General features: G+C 39.9%; 1 protein-coding gene across 1 annotated transcript in view; it reads left to right on the top strand.

Annotated features, from left to right (window-relative positions):
• Window positions 1–1,460: 1,460 nt before the first annotated feature.
• Window positions 1,461–25,239, top strand: part of LOC126281407 (glutathione S-transferase D7-like) — an 89,592-nt gene continuing 65,813 nt past the window's right edge. The window contains exon 1 of the mRNA XM_049980345.1: window positions 1,461–1,513. The gene's annotated coding sequence lies outside the window, so the exon portion shown is untranslated. The remainder of the gene's footprint in view (window positions 1,514–25,239) is intronic.

The following is a 25,239-nucleotide window of genomic DNA, read 5'->3' as shown; positions in this document are numbered from 1 at the left end:
GACGAGAACCTACTTAAATAGAGAAATCACAGGAGTTTTGAATTTCCCACCATTTCTAGATTCTCCTGCCATTTTTTACATAGGGAAATTGGCCAATTATGAGAAATCTGACAATAGCACGTCAGGTGGCTTGCGGAGTATGGATGTAGATGTAGATCAAGGGAGGGTGGGAGGCGGAATGCAATAATGTCGTCAATGACGTCATAGGGGAGGGAGATGCGATGACGTCGTCGACGATTTCATAGGAGAGGGAGAGGATATGGCGGCGTCCTTTATTCGAAAACCGGCTCAGGCGTTCTACGAATGTTTCTGTGAAACGTTGGCTGTTGTGCATAGCTCATAAGTAAAAGTGTTGCCATTCGGTCTGCAAAGTAATACAGCGAGGTCTTAAAGTCTTAAGCACCTGATGGTAACTGTGCTCATTTCAAGATTAACTGAATGACGTTGAAAGGTACAGTACCTCATTTTAAAAACGATTTGTATGTGTTACAACACACAGCGAAATTTTTATCCGTTAATGTATTATTACTTGTCGATAGCCCTCTTTTGGCAACTTTAACTATTTTTCAAGTGTCACGTTGAACACTCGGACACCCATTACATACAATTAATAAAGTAATGAAAAGTGTGCATCCTGCGACTAAATGCTCTTGCGCTTGTTGATTCTAAACCTATGGATCTCAAACAGTTTTGAATGTTCCACGAACCGCACAGCAACATTCTGCCTTTCATCGTTTAGGTATCAACGTAATCTACCTTCAACATAAGTGGGTAAGTATCAACGACTGAGATGCAACAGCTGTTGCATGCTGCTTTCGAATTTTGTTTTTGGCGCACGACACATTTCAAGCTCACAAAATGAGTAACACCAAAAATTGAATTTCTGAATCTTATCCATTATTTGAAAATTTGGGGACACTCACGACTCAGTGTCTGATATATTTTGTACGCTTCCACAAGTAACATCAGACGATTAGCTTACTGTAATTTACGAGGGCCTTGGCAATAGGGCTGGCGGACAGTGACAACGAGTTTTACACTAGCGCTGCTTCAGAATGACACGGCATCGCCACACATGGTTCCACCGACGTACAGCCGGCCGGAGTGGCCGTGCGGTTCTGGGCGCTACAGTCTGGAACCGAGCGACCGCTACGGCCGCAGGTTCGAATCCTGCCTCGGGCACGGATGTGTGTGTGATGTCCTAAGGTTAGTTAGGTTTAATTAGTTCTAAGTTCTAGGCGACTGATGACCTCAGAAGTTAAGTCGCATAGTGCTCACAGCCATTTGCTCAGAGCTCAGAGCCATTTGAACGGACGTACATGGTTCGCTGGAGCCGAGGCAATTTGTCCAAGGGGTTGTCGCCAGCGACGGGCACTGTTCGTGTTATGTCGGCAAGACTCGGGAGTTTCCGGCAAACGGACCATAGACCTTCCAGGCGCCTTCCCCGCTGCTGCCAGACGGCCGCTCAGACACCTCCGCGCTGTTCCATCCTTCGGAGTTATTTACGTGTCACGTAAGTCATTTCTAGGCTTTCAATTACTGTGGAATATTCTTCTTGTTCTTTTGCCTTTACCCGTTTCTCTTTCGGAGCGGCATTGTTCCACCGATGTTCTAGCTGGGGTACCCGGCTTCGCTCAGGGATGTGATATGAGATTAGTTGAAATAAAAAGATAAACTTTAAAGTCTAAGAGGTAAAAAAAAATTTGGAAACATATTCTAGCTATTTACGATTCTTGTTTATAAAAAACCTGTTTCATTTTGTTATCCTGGGGATGTATGTACAAGTTTTTTGAATTTCCTACTCGAGAGCAAGTTACGAATAGTTGGCCGTGAGAGGTGCAAGAGCTCTTCAGGTTGGTGCCGCAATATTTTATAGTTTGTCCTTATGTTTTGCTAATTGTAAAAGTGTAGGATAATTTGACTGGAAATTGCAGTCTTTTAAATTAGAATGTCAGCTCAGTAGAGATCAATGGTATACTGGGTGTAAATAGTGTGTGTCCTTTGTACTTTCCAGTTATAAGTTCGGCATCGATGATGTTATTCGACAGCTGTTTGACAATCATCATTGTTCAATTGCATGTTCTCGTCCACGCTTCTCGCAGGGTGATATTTTTATGGGTGACTTGAGTTCACAGTCTTATTACAAGATTGCGTTGTGGTTCTTGATTCTTCAGTCTTTCATTCCGTTGTGCTTCTCACAGTGCTCATTCTCGTTCGTTGGGTACTTGAATGTGCTTCACAGTCTTCGTCTGTTTCGTTTCTTCGCTGTTCTTTCTGTTTTCGTCGTTTTTCTTCAGACCTGGCAAGATCTCTTTTACGTTTGGGCGTTGCCATTCACTCACTGCACTACTTTTTCGGTTCCTCACTTCTTCACTGATAAGAAACTGACGTTCGAACCCACTATGGGTCTTGCTTTATGTATCAATGCCAAAGGGTAGCCACACAAGTGATGAATTCCAGAATATACCAAAAAGGCTCCGAATGGTCCATAATGTTCCAGAACATTCCACAAAATTCTAGAGTGTCCTCGAATGTTCCACAATGATCTGGGATATTGAGGGATGTTTCCAAACACTCTGGAAGATTCTGGAGTGTTCTGGAATGCTCTAGAATACCCTCGAATGTTCCCGAATGTTCTAGAAATTTCTAGAGGGGAAACTTCCCATCCCTTATGTCTTCAAAAGCACGACATTCAGGTAAAAACGGGCTAGCACACCATATAACTTCCTTGATCGTACCGGGACTCATTTCTGAGTTTTAGCAGCACGCACATTGCATACTTACTTTTATAATATATATTGATATTGATGACACCACCACTCTCCCTGGGGCGAAATCTGTGTACCCATCTGTCTGTGTCTAGAGAAATCTCATGTTCAAGTGTTACAAATATTTGTGTGGAGCGTATCAAGCGCTGGGCATGGGGAATGTCCCAGAACTTTCCTACATTGATGTGAGAAACCGCGGAAAAACCACGAGATATTGTAAAATGTCATCGTACAAAACTGTGCTTATTCCTTCATGCTAAACTTGTTATATTAACATTATAATGTTCTTTGAATTTCCTTTCTGTAACAACGTGTTAGTTTTAAACGTGATAATAAACAAACACGAGTTCAGACACTATTGTAAATTTCCGGTCACAACCACTCTTGTCAGTAAAGCCACTTGGCAACTGAGATTACATTATGAGCGTAGTACCACTTCCAGTTGCCATCCCGTTTTCATTGCCTCTGAATAGTTGGAAATGCACTAAGAATAGCCATAACAACAACAATGACGACGACAGAAAGAACAACATCACGTGTTTCATCCAATATTCCATCACAATGTGTTTATTAGCTCCCACAAAACCTGCGAAAAACGCCAAATGTTCGTAAGTTGCTGTCATGATATTTGCAGTTCACGCTTCTATCTTCACGTATGAAATGGTTTGCACTTGTTGTGTAAGCTGGTGAAAAACTCTGGAGCGAAATATTCTGGCAGTAAATGATGGACAAGATGTGGGTTTCCCAAAATCTTATGGATCGAACAATATCTTGGGTATAGTACTCGTTTCACAATGATAGAATATGTAATATTATCTTTAGTGCTAAAGTTTGCAGAGGTCATCTACACCAAGCGCTTGAAGCTGATACCAGCTGTATGCATAGCGTCAGTTTCGAGGAAACAAAAAGTGGTACAGTACGAGCTACGGAACGTGTTTCGAACGAGCAAACCGACGGGGATAAACAGAAAATTTGGAATGCTGTAATTGTGATAAGATTATTTAGTGATTGTGCCAACGTTAGTAGTGTGTTTTTGACACAGGCTATACAGGCTCTCCTGTGACCAGGGGTCAGTGGAATGCACCTTGCAGGTCTCCGGGCGAATAAACCATGTCTGTTCAGTCGTCTGTAGAGTATCTGGAGACAAATGTTCCAGTGGCTCCGGTAAGGTCCCGAACAAGGCTACCTGCAGCACTTCATGGCCGTCTGCGGGCACTGATGGTGAGATATCTGTCTTCTTGTGGTGTTGTACACTGTGGACGATCCGTACTGCAGCGCCTGGATACATTTCCGGTCTGTTGGAATCGTTGCCATAATATTGAAATCACACTTTGTGGAACACGGAGGGCCCTTTCTACAGCCTGCTGTGTTTGACCAGCCTCCTGTCGCCCTAGTATTCTACCCCTCATAACGTGCCAATATGTGTTGTTTGAGCCATTTTCAACACACAGTCACCATTAGCACATCTGGAAACGTCTGCACACTTACTCGCTGCACCGTACTCTGACATGCACCAACACACCTCTGCGTATGTAGTCTGCTGCCAGCGCCACCGTACGACAACCGCAGGTCAAATTCACCGCATGGTCATACCCCGAGGTGATTTAAACCCGCAAACCGCCCACCAGAGCGTTGTTTCATCATGTATCAGCATTATCCTTAATTTATGAACATGAGTGTATTTTCAGTATTGTTTATTTTATGCATGGTGTAGACTTAATTTTTATGTGGTACAAACTGTCCGCATATGGACAGACGCAGACGGTTCAACAGATTTGCCCACTCAGGTTACCACGTAATTGTGATTTATTTAGTCCCATAATCATAACAGCTTTTCAAACAATTAGGTTGATCAAAATATTGAAGTACTTTTGCAACCTAATTATAGACATAGGAACTCTACCTGCAGGAACAATGTAGATGTCCTGAACAGTTTTAATGTAAAAGTTTTTGTCTTTAAAATGGGAATAACACTGCAGGTCATTCAGTTCTATCTAGAGATGCACAGGAGCCTTTCAGTTCAAACTGCGAACGGCCTCCAAAACAGTTCGGAAGAAGATTACATTGGCAGTGTTTTCAAAACGTTTAAGAAAAAAATCATTGTAATTCTTTCAGGGTGGCAGTGAATTATGCAAGCCTAAACTGTTCACTCCACAAAACGAAAAAAAAAACGTTGTATCTAGTGACTACATCATTAGTGAGTCACAGTCAGAATCGGCCAACTCATACAAATACCTGCGTGTAACATTTTGTAGGTATATGAAATGTAATGATCACATAGGCACGGTCATGTGTAAAGGAGGTGATAGACTTCGTTTTATTGGTACAATACTTGGAAAATGCAGCCTCGGGCATGGATGTGTGTGATGTCCTTAGGTTAGTTAGATTAAATTAGTTCTAAGTTATAGGCGACTGATGACCTCAGAAGTTGAGTCCCACAGTGCTCAGAGTCATTTCAACCGTTTTGTCTATTCCAGTCAACAATGCCATATAAGTTAGTACAATTAGCTCCAAAAATGGGGTTGCGTTCCAAAAAAATACTGGAATCCTAGAAACTGTTTTAATCACTCAGGTAGGCTTCCGTCTGAGTTTGCCCCGATTTCTGACCGGAACTTCAGCCATGATTGAAAGAAAACCACCAAAATTTATGACAATTTTTTTTTGAATTACTGCGCAACTAAATGTTAAATCGGAAATTCCAAGGTTACCAAATCCGAAGAGCAATAAATTCTGCATCGACTGAGGTGAGTTACAAAAGCTTCGCGAGGAAACTATTATTTTCAGTTCTCAAAAGACAGTCGTTTGCTGAAATAAAAAGTGCGACACCTGAGAATTAGCCACTTTGACGCAAAATTTTATAGGAGAAAACTTGTGGAGCATCAAATTATGTTTCCAATAAACCAAAGAAACTAACAAAAACATAACTAGTAAGTAAATATCACCATTATTCAATTATTTATGTTAATCAAGTAGCTAACGACGAATATATATTTTTTTAACTTTCAGTTCAGTGATTTCTTATAGCGTCAACTGTTTTTCGTTTCCGTATCAGATACCCATTCTCTACAACTTGTTGCTCCTTTAGTGTCGCAAACACGTACTTTTGCAAAATGTTCAAATGTTTGTGAAATCTCATGGGACTTAACTGCCAAGGTCATCAGTCCCTAAGCCTACACACCACTTAACCTAAATTATCATAAGGACGAACACACACAGCCATGCCCGAGGGAGGACTCGAACCTTCGCCGGGACCAGCCGCACAGTCCATGACTGCAGCGCCTTAAATCGCTCGGCTAATCCCGCGCGGCGTACTTTTGCCTGGACGCGTACTGTTGATGCTCCTTGCAGGCACCAATCGTCAGCTGGCCGTTATTTCGTTCTTATTATGTAAACTGAAGGCGGAGGGGTGGAAAGGGAAGGGAAGGGAAGGGAAGGAACTGCTGATGTCAGCTGTATCGGGACTTTGTGCAGAATTAGCGGCGACGAGCGAGAATGTGTGTCTGACCAGGATTCATACCCAGGATCTCCTGCTTACTAGGCAGTCGCGCCACCCGGACACAGTGTCTATCGCAGTTGCTCAGAGTACGTTGGCGCACCTCTCGGCCGACCTACACTCCCGCCTACGCCACCTGTCCGCAGTCCCCGTCCATGTCTTCCGTGCTAGCGTTTTGAAAATCCCGCAGTAGGTCTAACGTAATTCTGCAACTGCACGGTACGTGGTGGATTCATTGCCCATCGAGGCCAATCAGTCGGACGTGTCCGAAAGAACAGACAACATGCATTCATTTAATTAGTTACGTTTGTTAATGGAGGTCAGTGCAATGTCTGAGTGTTTTATTTGTGATGAAGTGTTGTCGACGAGGTGGACGTCATCATAGTGAAGGAGAAAGGAATAAAATATTGCATCAAATTTGCAAATTGAGATGCTGCACATTTTATAACGACGAAACGACTGTTTTTCGAAAAGCGTGAATAATTAGGTTTTTTTCTGTCGTAGCTTTCTACAGGAGGTTCGGAACCCCCTCACGCTAGCGCGCGCGCGCACGCGCGCTTGTGTGTGTGTGTGTGTGTGTGTGTGTGTGTGTGTGTGTGTGTGTTTGTGTGTGTCGTCCTCAGCGTAAGTTAGTTCAAGTTAGATTAAGTAGTGTGTAAGCCTAGGAACCAATGAACTCCCATAGGAACTTGTCACAAATTTCCCAATTTTCCTTTCGATTAAATGCTTAGTTTCGCTGGAATGCGAAAGAAGAAATAGAAAAAAGTCCGAAATATCGGTGGTTTTCTTTTCATCACGACTGAAGTCCCATTCAGAAATCTGGACAAAATCAAATTATTCATATCAAAAGCCCGCTTTAGCGATTAAAGCAGCTTCAGAATTCCTCTAGTTTTTGGAAGGTAGAACTCTAATTTTCTTGGCGTGAAACGACATTTACGTTTTACTGTTGTACTGGTCGACACACCGTCGTGTCACGTTAACTTGCATTTCGTCAGACATCATAGCAACCGTCATTAGCACAGACAAGCTACGCGCGATACCAGCGAACTTAAGTGCGGCCAGATAACTAGTTGCTGCGAACTTTAGTGCGGCCAGATAACTGGTTGCTTCAAGCAAGGAACACTGGATTGAACTGGAACGTGGCTCTAACAAATCACACAGCGAAGTTAGCTCTCGCAACGAATAGGAGCATAGTTCGGCTTTTGCTAACTAGTGTAGGGTGACCAGATGCAATTTTTTAAAAAGGAGAACAAACAGTTTAAAAGAGGAGGACAAAGGAAGAAAAAAGAGGACGCATCAAACGGGTCAACTGGAGATGAGAATACCACCCGTCAGCTTTGGACAAGTCACGTGACTGCTGGGAATTACCGGTAAAACTAGTAGTTAATTGTTACTGACGGTCAAGTGGTGGTTATCTGAGCAATTTAAAACAAAATTAAAAACATTGATTGTGGTGACAGTGTGCCATCAATTGTTTTTATATTTAGCCGTAGTTTAAGATTTAAGAAAGACGGCTGCCTAAACGCCACTCCTGATTGGCTACTTTCATGTGACTTGTCCAAAGCTGAATGGTGGTATCCTTATCTGCAGTATTCCCCATCAAACATACGTTCCATTTTAATAAATGAGTTTATTATTTATAGACATAACACACATACATTCCTTAACAATTATTGATACTTCTCGGAGGATCCAATTTTTTGCAGAAGTTTAGGCTTACTTAACAGGTAATTGTAAAATGACACACATGAAAATTCTTTTAATTTATATCGGACCATCAACAGACCTTTCACTGATTCAGGGTTGAATCTATTCCTCTCATCAGTCCACTGTGTGGTATTTAGAGAAAATATTCTTTCGGCATAAGCATTATGCCCTGAAATACTGAAAAAGTATTCATCCATTTTCAGCGACACTGAGTGACAGTCATCTGACTTACTGTCACAAAAAACTTTGCCCATTTTTTACTACAAGATAAAGTCCTAAATTCGGGATCATCATTATTCCTTTTTAGAAATTGCCTGAAACTGCAGAACTGATCAAAACATTACAAAGGCTTTACATTTCTCCTGCAGACACAAAAGGATTTTCTCAACATCACTGTACCAAAAATCATTTTTAAGTGACATCCATCTAAAACATGAGAAGTCCTCAAACATACAGAGCCACCCTTTCAAATGTTCAAGGCATGACTGATAAAGTAAAATAGCTTCCTCCAGAAAAAGTTTGACTTCTTTCTCGAAGCCTTCCTCTGTTGCAATTTTCAGGGTCTGCTTGACCATAAGACAAATGAATTTTTCACTTAATCAGTCTTCAAGCACCTTACACACTGACTAAAATTTCAGTGACATCCACCACAGAGTTGTCCTCCTTTCTAATTTCAGAATATTTGTACTGAACGAAGACATCAATGAATCCAAATACCATAAGCAAGCTTCACTCAACCTGTTCTCAAAAAATTGGAACAAAACCTTTTGGTGGTTTGCTTTCAGAGAGAAAGTAAGCCTTAAGAGCAACATACATTTCCAGTACCCTTTCAATGGCCGGGAAAAGAGACAGCCACCTAGTCTTCACATGACACAGGAATTGTTTGTAATTAACTTCGACAAATTCACAGAAAGATCGCAACTGTTCTATTCTAACTGTGTAAATAGAAAAATAATTATGTATTTTCACAATAATACACTCTACATCAATAAAAAGACAATCAGTTCCATGCTGAATTGTATTGTGTAGAATATGAGCTGGACATCCTACTCCAATTAAATGCTCATTATTCAGAGGTATCTTTAATCTGCTGTATATATTATTACCTTCCTTGCGGTTAATACCACCAAAGTATGTATTGGCATTATCACCAATAAATGACACACAGTTATCAACAATACCCTAATGCTGTAAAGTTTCTGTACTGTACTCTGCAACTGTCTCAGATGTTTCATTTGGAGTAGATTTTAGCTCCATTACTTTTGTTTTTAAACCACCCTGTTTGTAATCAAAATATTGTATAACAGTAGGAAACATTTTTATATTACCATGGTTACTTCCATTAGTAGAGACATCAAAACAAGATATGCCACTCAAATCTTCCATTGTTACAGTCAAGGCATGCGGAGCAATCACATTATTTAGAATACTTTGAGTTTTTGTTCTGCCTGAGAAAATCTTTTCAGCAACGTCCGAGTCAAATTCATTTAATTTTGGGGTACAATTCATTGATCTGTAGCTAAAACGATGCCTAACATTATGGAATGCTAATGTTCCTTCTTCAGCAAGAACTCTGTGGCTTATAGCTGTAGTAGACAGTTGTTGCCGAAATAATGTCTCTATCTTAGACATTGAATTGGAAGACTGAAGGTTTTTTTATGCTTCTGAGTGACAACGTGATGTTCAAGATCTTGGCCACCTGTGCAAGAAATTGAACATTTCAGTGACAAAGCAACATGCATTTCGTTTTCTAGCGTTCAGGCAGCCAGTAAGATTGCGTGTTGTCAATTGTTACTGATGGTCAGGTGATGGTTAACTGAGCAATATAAAAAAATTAAAAACATTGATTGTGGTGACAGTGTCGCGCCAATTGTTTTGTTACGTAAACAACACGAAAGTGTTTACAAAGCGAAAAAGTAAGACCATTCACCTCCCTTCATTCGACGCACCGCTACCAACATCTATAATTTAAGCAGCAGCTGACGACATGTAAACGGCACTTTAACCTTCCGAATACAAATAAATGGAATGACCATGAAACAATGAAATAAAACCATGACAGTTAATCTGTCGAGTTATTTCTTATCTTTATTGGCCACTGAGACGTACGTTCCAGCTCCACATATCTTATACTCCGCTTCAAATTCATTTCTCCCTTTCTTGAAAGTCGGATATTTGCAGGAAAGGACAGCAGAGAATGTACACTTTTGTTTGGGCACAGCCAAATATTTTACGTAACTCATTCGGTTAAAAATTACACTTACAAGTCACAAGTGCAGTACAGGAAGCCAAGCCAATACAAAGCGAAGATTCGAAACGAAGATACGAAACGAAAATTTTAAATAATCGATATTTGCATTCGCTTATAGGTCGATCAACTATAACATCGACGATTCTGATGCCACCTACTAACTCCACCTTCGTGCGTGTTTATCACGAAGGCTGTGCCAATAGTTAAGTATTTAAGAAAAGAGCAATAGAACCGGACGAATTGTGAATTTAACTGTATTACGCTCAACTTTGCGAAACAGTCGGACACTGTAAAACGCCACCCGGACCCCGGACAAAGAGCTAAAAAAGAGGACATGTCCGGATTAATCCGGACGTCTGGTCACCCTAAACTAGTGAAAAGGAAGAAATGGCATACTGTGGCTATAGGGTGACAATTATTAAAATATATATTAAGAAAACGTAAATTAGTTACAAACTACGGCGTGCGCAAATTTTATTCAACACGTAAACGTCAGTACAGGTAGTCGGATTTAGGTTATGACATGTTAGACATGCCTGCCGTCATTCGCGGTGATATGTCGCAAATCGACAGCGAAATTCTGCATGACCCACTGAAGTGTCGGAATGTCGATGCTGTCGATGACATTCAGAATGGCTGTTTTCAGCTCACCAATGGTTTTGGGGTTATTGCTGTACACCTTGTCTTTAACCCTCGTAATACCCGGGGGGGGGGGGGGGGACACTTTATGCCTACCTTCTGAAAATACTGAATCTACTCAGGTACTTTACTTTTTTAAATTTTGTGAAAAATGTTTATTGTCTTTTAATGAAGTCTTCTTCCAAATGCTATGATTGTTTTACATTTTTCGTTTAAGCTTAATCGGAAAATTTAAGTTTATCGGAGGTGGTCATAAAGTCCCCCCGCCCCCTTGGTGGTAGATGCCACCTTCCACAACCATCGTCTTACTCCATAAACAATAGCATTACGTGACCTTAGAACAAATGGACATTATATTTCTCTGGGTTGGCGGCAACAATAGCCTCAACAATGGTTAATTTCCCTTTGGTTCTTTATTGCTTCCCGTTCAGTGGCACTTAGTCCAGTGTTAGACACAACTGTGATTGATAATGTATCGACAGTCACTTACTGACAGAGAACTGTCACAGATTTTTGAAGAATCTACAGATTCTCAAATTGAATTTGATGTAACTGAACCTGAAGAGGAATGTGTTGTGCGCGAGGATGTGGACAATGACAGAGCACATACAGACACTGAAGATGACCTCTGGGCGCCTGAAACTGATGACGCAGCCTCTGAGGTCCCCCACAAGAAAATTACAAGTACTGGAAAAACTTATAGCTCCAAACCTCCTCACATTAAAAGACCAGCAGCACAAAACATAGTGACAGAAAGAGAAGGCATAAGAGACGAAGGTAAAGTAAAAACAATAAGAGAATCATTCGAAAAGTTTTTGTTTCCAGAAATTGTCAACATCATAATAGATCATACGAATGAAGAGAGAGGCATTGAGGCAGAAAATACCCAAGACAGGCAGACTTTATTTCATGGCATATATAGGGCTACTTATTATTATGGGTAAGGAAAACGATAGTGAGTCATCTTCTACAGATTTATGGTCCTATACTTCAGGAAATTTATTTATACTGCTACCATGAGCAGAACCAGATTAATGCAGCTTACTAAGATTTGGTGACAGAGCGTCGCGAAACGATCGCAGGAAACTTCATAACTTTGCTACAATACCAAAAGTTTTTGATAAGATGAATGAATTACTGCTAAAATATTATTCTGTCGGGATGCACACTGTTTTTGATGAAATGTTGGCATTGTTCCGTGGCAGGTGTCCATTCCAGGTCTTCATGAAGGAAAAATCTGGTAAATACGGTATTCTCATACGCATGTTCACAGACGCTAAAACCAGATATGTTATCAGCATGGAGCCTTATGCTGGGAAAAGAAATGATGATACACAACAATCAAATTCCGCTGCAGCCTGTCGTCAAACGCTTGGTGGATTCTATACATAATCCAGGGCTGAAGGTCACCACAGACAGATATTACACTTCAATTGGTAAGACCAAAGGTCTATGCAGGATTCACAATCTAGCTTTCGTGGGAACATTACAAGCTAATAGGAAACATATGCCTCAAGAACTGAAAGATATCTCAAGACGAGATTATATTCTAGTAAATTTGCTTTCAGTGATACTAGTACTGGAAATATTCAAATCCATTTTTTTCAATATCCCCCGTGAAAAAGCACAAAAGAAATCTGCTGTTTCTATCATCTCAACATTATGACGCCGCAATTGGTTCACCTATTGACACTAAGAGGAAAAAAAGTTATAAATTAATATTATAATGTGACTAAAGGTGGCGTTGACACGATACATCAAATGGCGAGGAAACATTCAACTAAGAGGGCTGCAAGAAGGTGGCCGCTGTTATACTCTTGTGGACATAGCAGCGGTAAATAGTTAGGCGGCCGTAGTGGCCGTGCGGTTCCAGGCGCTACAGTCTGGAACCGCGCGACCGCTACGGTAGCGGGTTCGAATCCTGCCTCGGGCATGGATGTGTGTGAAGGCCTTAGGTTAGTTAGGTTCAAGTAGTTCTAAGCTCTAGGGGGACTGATGATCTCAGAAGTTGAGTCCCATATTGCTCAGAGTCATTTGGTAAATAGTTATACACTATTTTTGTTGAACTTCCCGGATTGGAATAAGAAAAAACCTAATGAGCGACGACTCTTTCTTCAAGAACTGGGGCTACAGCCACGAAATCATACATTGAAGAAAGGGCTACAAATATTGCAGGACTGCCAAAGCCTGTAGTTTGAAGTATGGAGGGTATTCTCGGACGGAAAATCAAGCAGAAGTAAGGTGCAAAGGAAGCTCATGGAGGTACAGATAAATGTCATTTTGTGTTAGTGAAAGCTGTTCAAAAGTGAACAAAACAACAATAAACTGCAACAATTGTAAGAGATACACATGTGGTAAAAACAGCAAAAAAACTGTTATATGTTCCAAGTGTGAAGGATTCCGAAAAAAGTAGTGAATAATTTTTCTCACATAACTCTGTTATGTACCTAATCTCTCTGTATATTACCTCAAGTTTTTGTGATATTTTTAAATTATAGTGAAGTGTACTTCAATAGTACTATAACGACTTTTACTACTACTGTTTCTCAAGACAATTAGACTTAGTAAACTTAAATGACGAAGTAAGTGAAAGATATAAAATGCATTTCTGAAAACTTTTAAACGAAATATTAGGGTTTTGGATCCTGATCATGCATCAATAGATCTTCCAAAACTAGGCGCCCCCCCTCTGATTTTTGTGATTTGGACTTGCGGTAGCGATAAACCAGATTCCTGAACCTTCCCCATTGCGTGCAAAGGTGATGGAATGATCGCAGTTCATAACGTCTGTCAGTTCTCAAATACACTGGCGTGGATTGCTGTGGATTAATGCATTTAAACGCTCATCATCAAACCCCCAAGATCATCTTGAATGTGGAGTCGCCAATATCAAAACGATCCTTCTTGAAACGGGAAAACCATTTTCTTGCTGTGCTCTGCCCAATGGCATTACCCCATTCACGGCAGAAACTTTTCTTGCTGCCTCCGCTGCTATCAACCCTGTGCTGAATTCAAACAGAAGAATACGTCGGAAATGTTCCTATTTGTCCACTTGCCACTCCGTTTTCTAGCGTCCACATCTCTATTCACTGTCTCAAAATAACATATGACAATACGTAAATAGAAACAGCAACAATAACTACAAAAAAGAATTACAGTCGATAAATAAACCCATAGCAACCGGAATCCTAGCATACAAAACATAACCCAAAGAAGTTATGCACCAACAAAATATTTTCTCCCGTTAGCTAAAGCAGTCATTTTTAGCCGTTTGGTCAGAGAAAGTGCGATTTAAAGGCAGTGTGGTGGCCGAATACTGAGTCAGCGGGCCGTCATTCACGTTTCATCTGGCTTGAGATGTAATTTCAAAGGCCTTGTATGTGATACTTGTTTTTTTTCCTCCTTTGCATTCGTGTTCACTTGCCAACACGACGCCTCCGGGTTCGAGATCTCAGCTGTGGGCGTATGAAGTTCGAGTCTCAATGACAACCACAGGTTCTTGTGGCGGTGGGAGGGTCGTAGACTGAAAATGAGAAACCGGTTGCGTAAGTAAAAAGACGAAAAATATAGAGAAGGTGTTCATCGGGGACATTTTAACCTTATACTGGCGTATGTTACGCAATAATGTAGGTATCAAATTAATATGTAAAGAAGTTTTGTCTACGGCGCTTTTCTGTGTGTGTGTGTGTTGTGTGTGTGTGTGTGTGTAATTGGAATTGAGAATATCTACTGGCATACAGTGTGTTGGACATTTGCAACCAATGGGGATTCATTCAAAAATGGTGAGGGTTCATAAAGAATCTGCTTCTTCATTTTCAGTAGTTAAGAAATGGGAAGGCGAACCAAAACGTGTCGGCATTTTTCTTTAAAATAACAAAGTACAACACAAAATGTGGTCACGCGCAGAAATTTGGAGAAAATGTGAGGAACTGTAATGAAGTATTTGTTGTTATCTCGAAACAATACATTTTTTGTTTTGCAATCTGCGGCCTGGTACACACTGAAATGGCCGCGCCGCAGTACATTACCACACCGAGAGAGGAACGAAAACAGATCGGTGCAGCACCCAAGTTTTATGTTTTAACTGTATGAAAAACTTTTTCTCACACCTATAAGTAAAGAAACGGACTAGAGGCATGTCAAAGTGCTTGAGATGTGGTGTTGCAAAAATATGCTGAAAATTAAGTGGACCGATGAGAAATGAAGTTCTCCGCGGAAACTGCGACAAAACAAGTATGAAAAACCCTAACTAGAAGAAGGTATGTGATAACAGGACATTTTTAAGACGTTAACAGTAACGTTCTTGCCACAAGATGGAGCCCCAGAAGGCAAAAATAGTCGGGAAGACAAATTATAATTTATACACTAAATAGCCGAGGATCCTGAGTAAGCGCTATGCTAACACGAGAATTGTCTAATCCGACACATCTAATTGCACCCTGAATTTTTATGCGGAAAGAATACAACGAATGAAATGCCCTGTTAAAATTTTAGCTGCTAAGATGCAATGCCAGTATTTTTAAAAACAGTAAAAGTTACTCGTTTTTGCTGCATGAGGAACTGCTTATGACAGCGGTTTGTACAGTCCTTCCTGCACGATTGGCCGTAACTAGAGCGCAGCTCAAATATCCAAGGTGACACACGCGACTTTGATGCACATAAACCATACAAAAGATGCTACGTGTCATTTTTTTAATAAAAGGCAATTCATGCTGCCAGCTAAACTGTTGCAGATGTAATTCTCACGAAGGTATCTAACAGATGAAGCTAAATCGTGGCAATGCTTGATGTTACGTTACAGACACCCATCAACGCGAAATTTGAAATATTTCTTAAATACACATCATTTTATCATATTTCCTGTAGCGCAATTCGTATAATAATTTTTTAATAATGTACAGTTTGCCAACAACGAAACAATTCCTTCTATATTACCCGTAGTCGTTACAAAAAAAAAAGCGAAGTGCCATTTGAATGATGAAAACAGTTTCCTTACACCAGGCACACCTGGCGAAAGAAAAATCAGTGCATCCAGGCACCTCAAATACTTGCTAATCTGATTTAAACAGGATTGTGGCGGAGTAAGAAATGGTTCTGGTCGTTGCTCCGCTTATTGTGTTGCACGGCAAGTATACGAAATTTGTAAACCGTGCCGATGTAAACTGCTAATGAACAAATAACTGAAATTTAAGAATATTGTTCCATACTAAACCCCAAATGGCACGAACCTGTCCTAAATTATTTTGTCCGACAATTTCGTTAAAAATAATGTTCAGACGAAAACATTTTTGCCACTAAACCGTCTTATCTTTGGTCCTAGCTTGCGTTGGGGCTCTGAAGACGGATATAAAGCTGCAGAAACAGTAATCCACTCTTACTTATCACTGGCATTGTTGTACACGAATGTGTCTGAGCATTAACCAGTTGCACGACAGACTTTTTCGGCTCGAGATGATAAAGTGCGGTTTGCTCACAGTTCTTTCACGAAACCTGGAAACGTGGAGATACGCACACTTCATCTTCCCCTCAGCTACGAATTAATGCCATTTTCTCTACACGTCTACTTTAACTAAAATTAATAGTTTTGGGACTTGCCATACTGTATGATTTCTTGAATCTGCGTAACTAGTTCGAATAAGCCTTGAAATCAGGAATATTCATTTCACTTGCGATTCGGATGACTTGGTCTCGTAATTCTCCATCAGTAGTGACGCACTGCCTCTCACGAACAGTTCTACAGTAAATCTTACTAATATCGTTTTTTCTCTCACACTTCTGCGAATTTCATTTTGGCGCACATTTTAACTTCGTGTACCTTTTCTTCCATTTACACTGTTTTCAGTCAGATTTTTACGAAGCAAAAGTTGGCCCACTGCTTAACATCAAGCATTATCACAATTAATATTGATTCAATAATGTTTGTTCAACAGTCATATGTATTTCACCCTCGTAGTGTTAATGCACCTTTCATTTTAATTACTGCCTGCGAGTTGGACAGGTTAGCTCATGATTAATGTAACATTTTGTAATTGATGTAACATTACGTACTTCTGAAGAAGACACTCAAAGTAACAAAGCTGAGAATCAGTACCTCTCCAGGAAAATGTAATTACATCACATCGATATTAATTCCGTTTATCTCCATTATTAACACTTACGATACCACAAACACAGCTGGTAATTATTATAGATATTAAATGATGCGCAAATCTGAGTGAACAGTGACTGTGGCCAATTGATTCAGAGCAACCATCAAGGGAAACAAATTCGCTTTACAAATAAGTCTCTCCGTGTGGGTTATCTGCTTACCGTTCGCCATTAGTCAAGGATATGCGCCTGCCCTATCGCGCACGTGCTGCCCACTACAACTCCAGTAGCGGAAGTACATTTCTTCAGCCGCCGGGCGAGCTATAAATATGACAATTCTCAACTTTTTTTAAAATACTTGCAGCGCATCTTAGCAGCTAAAATTCTGACAGTGTCTTTCCTTCAGTGTATTCTTCTTACATAAAAAATTTCAGGGCATTTTCTAACATGCCGGATTAGACTATTTCCTTGTAAAACGAAGAGATTGACACAGATGCAAATACACTGACGCTCCAAAGAAACTGGTATAGGCATGCGTCTTAAAATACAGAGATATGTAAAATGGCAGAATGCGACTTGCCGTCCATAACGTCTCCATAAGACAAGTGTCTGGCGCAGTTATTAGATAGGTTATCAAGATTTGAGTGAGTTTGAACGTGGTGCTATAGACGGCGCACGAGCAATGGGACACAGCATCTCCGAGGTAGCGATGAAGTGGGGATTTTCCCGTACGACCATTTCACGAGTGTTCCGTGAATATCAGGCATCCGGTAAAATATCAAATCTCCGACGTCACTACGGCCGGAAAAAGATCCTGCAAGAATGGGACCAACGAAGTCCGAAGAGAATCGTTCAACTTGACAGAAGTGCAACCCATCTGCAAATTGCTGCAGATTTCAATGCTGGGCCATCAGCAAGTGTCAGCGTGCGAAACATTCAACAAAACATCATCGATATGGGCTTCCAGAGCCGAAGGCCCACTCGTGTACCCTTGACTGCACGACACAAAGCATTACGCCTCGTCTGGGCCCGTCAACACCCACATTGGACTGTTCATAACTTGAAACATGTTGCCTGGGCGGAGCAGTCTCGCAAACCGTATCGAGCAGATGGACGTGTAGGTGTATGGAGAATCAGTGGACCCCGCACGTCAACAGGGAACTGTTCAAGCTGGTGGAGGCACTATACTGGCATGGGGCGTGTGCAGTTGGAGTGATACGAGACCCTGATACGTCTACACACGACTCTGACAGGTGACACGTATGTAAGCATCCTGTCTGATCACTTGCATCCATTCATGTCTGTTGTGCATTCCGAAGAACTCTAACAATTCCAGCAGGACAATGCGACACCCCACAAATCCAGCATTGCTACAGAGTGGCTCCAGTAACACTCTTCTGGGTTTAAGGACTTCCGCTGGCCACCAAACTCCCCAGACATGAACAATATTGAGCATATCTGGGATGCCCTCCGCCACACACCGTCAGGTGGCTTGCGGAGTATGGATGTAGATGCAGATGCCTTGCAACGTGCACTTCAGAAGAGATCTCCACCTCCTTGTACTCTTACGGATTGATGGACAGCCCTGTAGGATTCGTGGTGTCAGTTCCCTCCAGCAGTACTTCAGACATTAGTCGAGTCCATCTCAAGTTGTGTTTCAACGCTTCTGCGTGCTCACGGGGGCCGTACACGATATTAGGCAGGTGTATCAGATTCATTCACTCTTCAGTGTAGATTCGGGTCGCATCAGATCAATCAAACGAACGGAAAATATAACCTTGGTGTCTAGTAAATGATTGTTGTTCAACAGCCCTATGTATTTTATTCTCGTAGTGTTAAAGGACATTTAATTTGAATTACTGGAAGTGACTCGAGCTGGTTAGCTCGTGATTCATGTAACATGTTTTAATCAATGTAACCAGCAACACGTAATTCTGAAGAAGATACGCATAGTAACACCGAAGCATAGGTAAAGTTTAAATAAACAAACTTAAGGTGGCTGATTGGCTGTTTCCTTCACTAATCGATATTTACTGACAGTTGCCGTTAGCAGCCATGTTCAAGACTGTTTGGAGTACTATATGGAGTATTTTGTACATCCACTTTGCAGGGAACGAGCACCAAAAGTGAAAATATTTGACTATGTGTATTGATCGGAGAAAAACGTGCATCTTTCTTATCTTAGAACAGTGGTTCGCTGAAGAGCTGAGAAATTAACTTTCCTCTCGTAGACAGTGACCTTGATAGTCTAGCCGCCAATGGTACGTTAAATAAAAAGGTTTGCACCTGGTTGGAACCACCAACAATGTTATCATTTTGGAAGTACATTAGGTACACCAAACAGTAGGACCATAATAACATCTCCATCGTTCAAGGTGGTGGACAGCTTGATATGTCAACACCACATTCTTGTAGAATTCATACCCTTACATCAACGTAGAATTAGTGCAAAAACCAAATATTGTGCTCCATGATCATGAGGATGGACAGGACATAAGGATATTGCAGTAATTGGTGGTAATTAGGTCATAAGGTGAAGGACATTAAGTCCTAAGCAAGTCATCATTCAGAATTACATTAGTGTATCAACCTATCTGAATAAATGATTGTCAGTGATTGGCCATTTACTAAACATTTATGTACTATGTATGGCGTACTACAGAACATTAATCATAAGTCATCTAATTACAGTAATTATTGGCATAGCATTTATGCATAAGTCATCTTGTTACAGTAATCATTGACATAGCATTTATGGAGTATAACAAAATACTATTTACAGAAATTATTGACATAGCATTTATGCATAAGTCATCTCATTACAGTAATCACTGGCATTCATTGGCTGGTTACTAAACATGTAAGTATCGAGTATTACTAAACACTATTCATAACCAATCTGATTGCAGTAATTATTGGCACTCATTGGCCATTTCCGAAGTATTCATATAGTTTTACATAACATTATTCAGTATTATTCACAAGTCACCATTCAAAAAAGGAGCTATTGAGTATACCATCAAGCTACTGGTGTTTATATATGATATCATGTAAGTGACATAAGACATATTTAAAATGTAAGACAGTGTAACCATTAGCCAAGGTCTGTAGTCCACTATTATATAGACATAATGGATTCAATGTGTACTGGTAACAGTTGGGACTGGTTTTTCTTTTTTTTTGTGCTAGCAATGCATTGCGTTGGGATCGATAGTTTCTGGGGGCATGAAAATATTTTCTTCTGACTTATTGCTGGAAATAAGGATTAATAACGTCATTTGTCATGAGTCAGCTGCAGCAAGGTTATGAAACAAGTACAGTATATGTGATCACATTCATAAATGATACACACAACTGGGTAAAAAATGCAAGTGTTAGAATAGGTTTCATAACTAAGTGCTTATAGCATATTAATCTCGTGAAAAGCTTCTCCTGGAAAAAAAAGTGGATTATTGAGCTGAAAGAAAAAAAATCTATATTATGCTGAAAAGTAGTAAACTTCGATTTAACAGGTAATGAAACGTGTACTTATTATGTATGACATTCAGTCATTATACTATGCGACATAAGACTGTCAAAAGGAACTGCAACAAATACTTAAATAACTACATAGCATTTCTTTATAGAAAATATATGAACTCCATCATTATCCTCATCATCTACAAAGAAAAATTTCATTATTCATATTACCAAATTCTTCATATGACTATTCATCATCATTTATTATCATCTGCAAAAAATAGACACTTCATTATCCATATTCATATTACCGTTTACTTCTTACAACTATTCATTATCATCCATTACTTCATATAGTGTAGAGTTTCTTACTTCTAGTATATTTCATCACTAAAATTAACATGTGTAGTTCTGTCTGACAGCCTGCATTAATCATCTCGTATTCTGAAAGAAAAATAATTAGTCAAGACTGCTATCATACGATGTGTATAGTATATTCTCGTTAATGCTTGTTAATTCTGATCCATTTACTCTTCAAGACAAGTTATTGCATTTTCTTCCGTTCATTCCGAAGGTGAAACTTCCGTTTCATAGTAAACCACTGTGACTGTTTAATTTATTTCTTTTACACGGTATGGCTTTCTGAAAATGATGAATAAGGATTAATATCTTGCATTTAAATCATATTCCCAATAAAAAAAATGAAAACATGTTTCTAGTGATACGACTAAGCATATAGCATAGCATGACAGAAGACGTATAGGTCAAAACCATAGACAATTTTCAAGTGCAAAAAAATGTATACACAGTATCATAACGTAGTAGCACAAAAAATGTATTATAGTCGAGATATTGATATATCACAAAGAAAATTGTCAAAGTCAACGGGTATTTGTTATATCTTTGAGATTGCATAGTGCATACAGAGAAAAATTCTACTTTCGATTGGAAAACAATCACACATACACAAAAAAAAAAAAAATGGAAAATGTGCACGGTCTGATGTGTAACGACAAGAAAAGCGACCTTTTAACCTTACCTTGCCGGGCACTTGCCAAGTAAAAATATAATCATCATCAGTAAGTGGTCATATAAATATCTGGAAATGGCATTACAGTGGGATAAATCATAAAGTATCTTTGGGATAAATCATAAAGTATCTTCATCCAATAAAGGGTTTGCCCTTGCTTTTCCTGGTTCTCAAAGTTTCGACGTGTACAACATTGGGGTGAGGAATGCTTCGTATTCTATATGGACCTGCGTATAGAAGCTCAAATTTACTGCATCTACTCCTTCCTCTGTTGGATAAATAATGCGTGCGTACTAATATCTTTTGTCCAATGAGGAAGTCAGGCGTGTACAAACCTGTTTCTGCTGTCGTCTCCGGCGCACTGCAGCACGTTTGATGTTGTTGAGCGCAATGTCAATTATTTCATGGTGGCGTAGTCGACGAGATGTAGGAAAAGATACTAATTCTTAAATTTTGTTAGGTGGTTCAACATTTTTCAATATAACAGTCGGAGATAACATAGCATATTCAATTGGAATGGAGTTAATTACATCTTGGAAAGAGAGTATGTGTGTATCCCAATCAATATGTCTCTTGTGACAGAATATTCTACATAGTTTACCCATTTCTTTCATCAATCGTTCAGAAGGTTTCGAAGAAGCGTGATACCTGGATATATAGATCGGAGAAATGTTTCTAGCTCGTAACAAACGTGTCCATATCGCAGATAGAAATTGTGGTCCATTGTCGGAAGTTACTTTCAATACATGCCCTACATGAAATAGAAAATGTTTTACAAATGCATTCGAAACAGATTTAGCAGTAGCTTTGCGTAACGGAGTGAAGGTAACAAATTTCGAAGTGAGTTCAACAGCGACAAAGATGTAACAGAAACCTCTATTAGATCTGGGAATCGGTCCAAAAATGTCTACAGCGGCCATTTGTCTCAATTTAATGGGTACAATGGGATGTAACGGAGAAATATGTTAAGTAGTGTCTGATTTAGCTTTCTGGCAGATTTTACATGACGCTAAAACTCGTCGAATACGTTTCTCCATGTTGGGAAAATAACAGTTCTGTCTCAGTATAAGAAAACAATTTCTGGCTCCATACTGTGCGTAACTTAAATGAGTATACTAAATTAATTTGTTAACAAGCGCGTCAGGAATGCATAATAACCAGTTGTTGCTGTCAGGTGAGAGCGGGATGTTCTTGCGTACAGTATAATTGTTTCTAACGGTAACATTATTCCTATCTTGCCAAAGGTGTTTGTTGAACATACATGACGCTAGAATTTGCTTGGCAGAAGTTGGTTGCGATGTCTTGCTGATTGTTGCTGAGAGAACGGAATAGTGCGTCTGCTACAATACTTTGTGTACCGGGAATGTGTACAACCGTAAGATTAAATTCCTGCAAATAAAGTTTCCATCTGCTTAATCTGTCATGTGTAAATTCAGCGGAAAGTAAAAACTGTATGTTTCTATGGTCTGTGTAAACGGCAGTATGTCTTCCATAAAGAAAATGCCTAAATCTGGTAAATGCCCATACAACACACAATGTTTCAAGTTCTGTAACAGAATAATTGCGTTCAGCAGGTGATAGAATGCGACTTGCAAAGGCGATGTTTTTAATTACTGTAGTGCCATTTTCTTCAATTTCCTGAAAAATGTGTACAACTAAAGCGGTGTTAGAACTGTCGGTGGCAATGGAAAAATTTCTGGTAAGTTCTGGGTGTGATAAAGTGGTGCGTTCAACAAAGCTTGTTTAGGATTCACAAATTCAGACTGCGCTTGGCTATCCCACGACCAAATAGCGTTAATACCCGTCGATTGGCATAATATACGGGTGTCTAAAGCAGAGTAATGAATAAATTTACGTAAAAGTTAATTAATCCCAGAAAGCTGCGTAATTGTTAATTTGTCGTTGGAACAGTAACGTCACGTAAAGTTGAAGTTTTCTGGTTCAGGCGCTATACCATCTACTGAAATTTCATGTCCAAGAAATTTTATGTCCAAGAAATTTTATGTCCAAGAAATTTTATGTCCAAGAAATTTTATGGAAGTTTTGCCAAAGTGCGATTTGCTAAGATTAACTGTAAGTCCTTGTGCACGAAAAGTTTGCAACAGTTGTTCAAGAATCAAATTGTGTTCAGACCAGTTAGCTTCTGTAATAAAAATGTCGTCTACATACGTTGTGATTCGGTTTTTAAGTTCTGACGGAAGTATACTATACAAACCGCGAATAGATCCTGCTGAAGAAATAGTTAAACCGAACGGTAATTAGCAAAACTGGTAACAGTCACCAAAACAGAGAAATGCTGTGTAGTTTCTGCAGTTCTGACGGAGCTGAATTTGCCAAAATCCCGATTTCAAATCTAATGTGGAATAAATAGCAGTACTACGAAATTTCTGTAAAAGTTCTTCTAGTGTCTGTGGACGATCTGTTTCATTAATAATAAATGTTGACATGACGCGAATCAAGTACGAGGCGAAGTGATAGATCCTTTTTCTTAACAATATGGAGCGGGTTTATTACGTACGGACTAATTGCCGGGGCATCACACACATCCATGCCCGAGGCAGGATTCGAACCTGCGACCGTAGCAGTCACGCGCTTCCGGACTGAGCACCTTAACCGCGAGACCACCGCGGCCGGCGTTTAACTTGAAATACATACATGAAATCGGACATAGTACCAGGGATGTTGTCAAAAACTGGAGCTTGCTGTAAAAGAATTTTGCGTAGCTCTGTACGTTCGTCGTCCGTATTTGCACTGCTTTGCTTTACTTTCTCAGAAATCATTTGCATAATGTCATAGTCGGCTTCGTCTGGTGTATTGTAGTAGTGTGTATGTACGTATCTGTGAACAATGTGGAATGACAGTCTATATTACGCGATGTCGAAATGTCCTGTCCGATTAATTGCTTCTTCTTCTGCAGATAAAGCGTGCTGAAATTCTAACGCCAATTGCGCATTTTCATCCTTTAACATTAAATAGGAATTTTGAAAGTCAATAACTGCGTCGTGTTATACCAAAAAACTCGTACCTAAAATAACGTCTGTTGTCAATAAGGGAACAATCCAAAAATTTGAGTGGAACGTATGACCTGCAATACAAAATAATAAGTGTGTCTGTAATTTTACACCTACTCCTTTACTAGATACTGCTCCTTTTACTTTACTTTCGCCTAATGGTAACAGAGGATAAATATTCTCTTCGCTACATTCGTTGAAGGTTTTTTCATTTATAACTGACATAGGTGATCCATAATCGATTACTGCTGAAAATGTGTATGATCCAATCTTTACTTCAATGACAGGGTGGGAAACGGTTTTTTGTATAACTGGTTTTTCATGTAAAGGTGTGTCTCGGATGTCGTGAAAAGTAATAACATTTTTGTGAACAAGATTCTGTGTGCCAAAAGTATGGCTTACGTTGCTGGAAGATGAACCTGTACTGTATCTAGTCAAATTCTTTCTGACGTGCTGTTACTTGCGGGAGGATGCTGTTGCATTTCTACTATTTGTACTGTTCTGTTCTTTCTTCCTGACGTATTAGTTTCGGGATGATGCCGACTGTCTGGTTCATTCATGATAATCTGTTGTTGCCGATGATTTTGCTGCTGGTAAGACCGACTGTTATGCTGAAAACTGTGCTCATTACTTTTACGTCTGTCATAATAATCATTGCTATACGGCGCGTTGCGATACGAGTTGAAATGATGTGTCTTCTGTACGTAGTGATTTCCTTGTTGCTGTGCTTTACTATTTGGTGTGGCAGACACTATACGTGTAGGCGGCGAAGCATTAGAGCTTGGTTGACCTTG

This window comes from Schistocerca gregaria, chromosome 7 (assembly GCF_023897955.1).
Source record: "Schistocerca gregaria isolate iqSchGreg1 chromosome 7, iqSchGreg1.2, whole genome shotgun sequence".
Classification (NCBI taxonomy): domain Eukaryota; kingdom Metazoa; phylum Arthropoda; class Insecta; order Orthoptera; family Acrididae; genus Schistocerca; species Schistocerca gregaria.
The sequence above is the reverse complement of the archived record's forward strand: the minus strand, read 5'-3'. Positions and strand labels throughout refer to the sequence as shown.